Consider the following 6515-nt stretch of genomic DNA (forward strand, 5'->3'; position numbering starts at 1 on the left):
CACACACACACACACACACACACACACACACACACACACACACACACACACACACACACACACACACACACACACACACACACACACACACGGGGACCTCTACAAATTGATAATCAGTAGAAAAAGAGCCATATTTCCCTTCCTTTGTCTCGGCCGCTCTGAATCCTCCCCGCCAGCTCTCCTCGCGTCTACATCTCAGGGAATTTCTCACTTCTTGAAAAAAAAAAAAAAAAACTAAACTCTTGTATCCTCTGCTCCACACCTACCTCATTTAGCTCTTTACGAATGTACTCATAGTCACTGAGCAGAGGTTTTTAGTCCGTGAAGTTTTACAAAGAAGAAAAGTCTACCTCTATACTTTATTTAAGAGAGACGGAAAAAAAATAAAAAGAATAGACACTTGGGTTGATGTTTGCACAGGATTAATGGAATTCTTGCTGTGCATTTTTGAAATATGAGTTCAAGTGAACCTCCTGAATGTTGTTGCTGAGACAATACTCAGACCGCTGTAGAGGCTGCATGATTTATTCTCCTTAGAAGGCTTCACTCAGAGAGGAAACTAGAGAACACTAGTGTGCTTTCATGTTTTTTTGTTTTTTATTTTTTTATTAGATTAGGTAGCTTCTTCTTTTCTTTTTTTTTTTTTTACATTTTAAATGCATCCACCCTCCTCTCTCTGTGGCTCCGAGGAGTTTGGAGTGTCATGATAGCCTAAAGAAGACTGTGTGAAGAGATGCCAAACTTGATAGAATCAGAATTAGCTCAGGTCACCCTCGGACTGATGTAAAGTTAGAAATACATTTCAGGCCCCTCACGCTAGCTTTACCGACTAAAGCTGGGGTTTTTTGTTAGATTTTTTTTTTTTGTGAATTCCTTGTGAGAGAAGGTCAGGAAAAGTTGTGCTTCGACGATTCCTGACATGAACCTCGAGATAAGCCTTGTATTATTAGAGTTCCCCCCCCCCCCCCTAATCGTATCCTGTAATCCTGAAAAAAAATGATATGCAAGGAGAGCAGCGTCCTCTCCGACCGGGAGGAACCCACCCAAACGATTTTGGAGGCCGAGTCCTCGGAGACTCGGCGACGTTAGTCATCTTTAACGTTGTATAGATTTAATCATGATTGCATGACACCTTTTCAACGAGGCATGCTTGTGTGACAAAAGCCTCGGAAGTTGAGGCCCCGACGCGGCCGTCCAGAGGACATTAATAATATCGAAACGAAAGGCCCAACATTGCAATCCTGTGCGGACGTAGATCGTGGTTGAAAGCCACACCCTCCTCCCTCGGCTCCTGGGGCCGGGGATGTAGTCCAGTCCAGTGAGATGGCGGCCACCAGAAAGCGGCCCAGCTTATTTATTGATGCATAGAGTTGAGGAGACCGATTCCTCTAAAGATGGAGGTCTACACACCAACTACTAGTCAACCAAAGGTAGAATCTCTGCACAATGGCCAACTGTAGATTTGGCAATTAAAAGAAGCTTAAAATTCCCCCTTTTAAAACATCAAAAAAAAAAGAGAGAGAGAGAAAGAGTCATTGCCCTTGAAGTCTAACGCTCATCGAACTCGGAGTCGATTTCATTGTGAAGTCGGTCGCGGAACAGAAACGTACTCGAGTGTCACTGAGTGCCAAGACCCCGGCTGTGTGAGTGAATTATAGAATTAACACCCATTAATAGACATTCGTGAAGACCCCCCCCCACTCCCCCTCCCCCACACCAAAGAGAAACCATTTCTCCACCCTCGCATTAATTCGCAGCCCGTGATCTCCAACGCAGCATCTCAGTTAATCGTCGCTCACGTCCACAGAACTGATTCTCTTCTGTGGGATTTTGAATCCGCCCCGTAAACCCCCCCCCCCCCCCCTTTCTTTTTTTTTCTTTTTTTTTTTTTTAAAGACAATTGAGGTTGTTCCAGCCACTTCCTCCAAGCGGGACCAGCAACCTTAAGACAAATGCTCACCGACGGGCCCCCGCCTCAGAGGCGAGCGCCGTCCGCACACTTTATCAGGATTCACATCCTCGTCTCTCAGATGTAATGATCTTAAAAGCCTCCTGTCTTTGTTATACCTCGATTACCTCAAGTATGAACTCGTCGCTACTGTGCATATTTTTGTTTTACGCATACGAATACCTCAACTTGTTACTCATTGGAATACCTCATTTTTGACGTTTATTTAAGCACACGCCTCGTAGGACGTAGTGTCGCAGCGCAGTCCGTGTCCCGTCACTGCCAGGACCAAAGATCATGGGCGGAAATAAAAGCTTGTACTTTGGTCTTCGCTCCGTTTTCAGCCTGGGAATCCCCCCCCCCCCTACCCCAAACCCCTTCTCTACTGTAACTTACCTGGGAACAGAAAACAAAAAAAAACAAACTTCTGCCTTGTGTCACTAAGAAACCAAATACGTCGGACGAAAGCATTGTGCCAAAAAGCAAAGCGAAAACGGGAGTTCTGTGCCAAAACGGGACCGGCGTTCAGACCACAGCGCGGAAAAAAAACAAACAAAAAAAAACCGTGACCGGACCATTTTGTCATCGACGTGAAGCCCGAGGATGAACCGTGGTCCTCCGGCTGGATGCACTCAGCGAGGGCCGGGCCCCCCGCTTTTCACCGTAGCTCACGGCGATGGACGAACACGCAGACTCCACTCGGTTACCGTGCGGTGACAAGTAAACACCTTTTTTTTTAAAGATCGTCCGCCTTCCAATGCATACCAGTCGCCTCTTGATATCGGCACAATTTACCAACATTTCAGCATCGGTTTGTTTTGTTTGTTTGTTTGTTTTGAAGGGCCCACTGCAGCGGGGGGGGGGGACCTCTTGAATCAGGTTGGTTCCGGCGGAGCGATGTGACTTCTCACCCCGCTGCTGCACCGAGTTCACAACCAAACCAGTCATTTCTTTCAGTATTACTCTAAAAAAAACGTTCATTCATGTTGCATCGGGTTGGTTTTTCTCTGTTTATTTTGAATTAAGATTGCAGAATTCTATCTTTAAGATCCTTAGGTCTTCACTCTTAAAGAGGAAAAAAATGTTTTAAACCTTAAATTTTCTTTTTTTTTTTAAATTTTGTTGCATGCTTTAAAAAGTCCTTGTATTAAAAGCAGACGGGGTGGGGGTAGCTGATTTATTGGGATGATTTTTTTTTTTTTTAATCAAAACGTGTACCCAAAGACCGTGTGTGTTAGGATTGGATGAAATTAACCTTTTTTTGACCTTTGCGATTGTATTTCCTGTTCTCTAGAGGCTCCGCAGAGCACAAACCTGACCAGCCAGCCGAGCTCCGGCTCGAGGAAAAACATCAGTTTTTGTTTCGTTTTTTTTTTGGTTGAGATCATTTAACGCTTCTCAATGTGGTTATAAACTTCTTCCAGGTTTAGTCCCCCCCCCCCCCCCCCCCCAGACAATGACCATTTTACTTTTGGACCTGGTAAACGGCGAGTCAGGTGAGAAGCAGCACAAACTCTCAATCATCAAGTGACGGTTCAAAGCTGCCCAGCTTCAGATCCGTTGCCTTACACTCCTGTGTCCACTCCCCCCTCCCCCCCCCAAAAAAACTTTTTTTTTTTTTCTTTGGGAAGTTCAGGTCCACCAGTTTTATTCTGGCTGCTCACAATTTAGAGACAAAAAGCAAAGCTGCACCAGGTGACATGTGCAAGGTCATAGACCTCCTTTTTCAAATGATTGTGTACTATTAAAAAAAAAAAAAAAAAATCAAAAAAAAAAAAAGGTTTGAAATTTTTAGAAAGGAAAAAAAAGCAAACTCAGGTAGTCGTCAGCACCCGTGTGCTGCAGGTGTCTCATTGAATCGTGTCCCTTAGTGATGATGTAGTGACTTTTCTTTCCCCCTCCCCTTTCTCTTATGACGCGACAGTGATAGTCTCATTCTTTTTGTGTCCCATATTAAAAACAAATTATTTCTCAATCTGATAAAAGTTTTAATTAGTTCCCCTGATTTTTTTTTCTTTGTAATTTTTTTCTTCTTCTTCTTTTTTTTTTAAATAAAAAGTACAAATACTTCACCACTCGATGCTCACCGGCCCTTTTAGAATGTATTTTGTGAAGAAAAGGGCCGGACGGCGTCTTGTTGACGCTGCCTGGCTGCAGCCGGCCGCTGAGCGGAGGTCAGAGGCTGCAGCACGGCAGAGAGCTCGTTTCCACGGCGGCAAATACTCTGAGCCCGAGGTGGAATCACGCGGTGGGACGAGCCGCCGCCGCGTTACCTCCACCCCCAACCCCAACCCCAATCTCACCCCCCTCTTCCTCCTCGGCGGCCGGCCGTGTGCAGAGTGTGCGTTGTGTTTGTGCGCTGCATCTGTGTTGTTGAAGCAGGAATCCACTGAATGTATCCTTCTCACAGTCCACGAGGCGGGGCGAGCCGGCACGGCCAGCTGAGTTTAGATGAGTGCTGCTACTGGCGCTTCCTCATCCAGGCCACTGTGGGTGTGTGTGTGTAAATGTGTGTGTGTGTGTAAATGTGTGTATGTGTCTGCCGGCATACTTTTCCTGCCCTCGTAACACACACTCGCACGTCGTGCTGACTGGAAGTGCAGATGTCAGGTCTTCAGTCTAAATAAGGCAAAGGAGACTATAATATATTGGCCGCCTGCTGCTCCCTCCGCACTCTGTGGACTTTAAACATTTCCTATGCAGTTTTTTGGTTGTATTTTTTTTTCTTTTCTTTTTTTTTGTTTACACTTAAATAAAGTTGTATTTCTTTTGACTTCAAATTCTGAGGCTCTTCCTTTCTTTGCTCGTCACTCTGGTTATCTCCGGCAGACGGGGTGATTCTTTACACATGATCTGGATCCTCCAGTTCAACAGATTAACCAAAAAAAAAAGAAAAAAGAGTTGAATCATTTGATTTTCACTGTGAAAGTGATGGAATCTTCTTTGAACTGAAAACTGGCTCCATGGATTTTTCTCTCAAACACCAAGTAACATCAAATGAACAACCAGAAGAGGCAAACTGGCCGCCGATCCATTGTGGATGTTCTGCTACAGGTGCACACTGCAGATAATACAGGCCAAAGTAATTGGATTACCGGTTCGGGTTTATCCTAAAATGTACATTTGATATATTAATGCTAAAATGTGAAGAAGGAAAGTTTACATTTACAGGTGAAAATATTAATATTCCACAAAAACATTGTGATAAAAGCTTGAAAAACTACAGAACTTTCTTGAGAAAAGTTCTCATTAATCTGAATATTTCCACTCTTTACTATTAATGTTAAATATACGTTGGTCTGAACTACTTCAAACCTTTTGAATATAAAAAAAAAAGTTTTAATTCTAAATGAACAGGACTGGCTCTTTCACTTGAATAAAATTAAATTAGTGGTGAGTGAGTTCAGAGGCCTGGGCATAAAGACAAATACTTGATAAAACATTTTATTTCATTAAAAGTTTAAGTTGGTATTTTCTTTATTGATTTTGTATCTGATTTCATTAGATGATCCTCCAACTTGCATGAATTTATGGTTTGAAAAAAAAATAAAATTCAGCAGGAATCGTACTTGAAGTGAGTTTCATATCAACATTGTATATGTATTTCTATTTTCACATGATCTCATAGATTTGAACCACAAACATGTAAATCTCATTCACAAAGTGTCTGATCACGTCTTCAGAACTATTTTTGAAGCCCTAGCTACTAAATTAGACCATCAAATCAAGATAAATGTCTTAACATATATGTATCTAACCCATCCGGAGTGGGAAAACGCAATAAGTACGTTTATGGAAATGAGTTTGCCGATGCCACGTCCGCTTCTCTAGTGTCCAGGACACCACTGTCCCCACGCCACACTGACCGGACGGAATGGGAGAGTAAACCGTCTGGACACGGGAAGCCGCTCCCTGTGTGCCTTCAGAACTGGTTTCACTGGTTTTCTTCTGGGGGAAGGTGGGAGAGCACATCATTCACCCTCTGGCAACAGGGTGTCAAACATCCGACCTGCACGCTGTCTACGTCTGGCCCGTTGGGCTTCAAGCAATTTAGTGACTTTTGGAGAAAAAAAAAATCACCCCCCCCCCCCCCATACACCAGTATTTAAACAGTTATTTAAGGTGACTATTTAAATGATTACAAAAGCAAATAAGAAATTTTCATCTTAATTGCTGTAAGTCTGGCCACAGAAATATGTGTTCGTTGGCTCTTTGAAAAGTTTAAATGACATATTTTAAAATGTGGACCGTCTTGTATTATACGATAGTATTTGCGGGATATTCCAGGGTTTGTTTTTCTTTTCTTTCTTTCTTTTTTAAGCGTTACTGTTGCTTTAAGGCTTTCCAGAGCTCGTCATCTCTCAGACATGACGAGCTGCTGCCTCCCCCTTGTGGTCAAGTCAAGAAAATATCCCTCCTGTGCTGTTCAGGCCTCTGTCAAAGAGGTCAAAGGTCAAGCAGGAGCTCATGAGTCTTTCTTCCGATCTTGTCAGGCTGGATTGAGGTTTTTTTTTCATCATCTATTACTCCCAGCCTGAATCAACCACAAGAGTCTTAATGTGTTGTG

The sequence above is a fragment of the Blennius ocellaris genome (assembly GCF_963422515.1).
Source record: "Blennius ocellaris genome assembly, chromosome: 20".
Classification (NCBI taxonomy): domain Eukaryota; kingdom Metazoa; phylum Chordata; class Actinopteri; order Blenniiformes; family Blenniidae; genus Blennius; species Blennius ocellaris.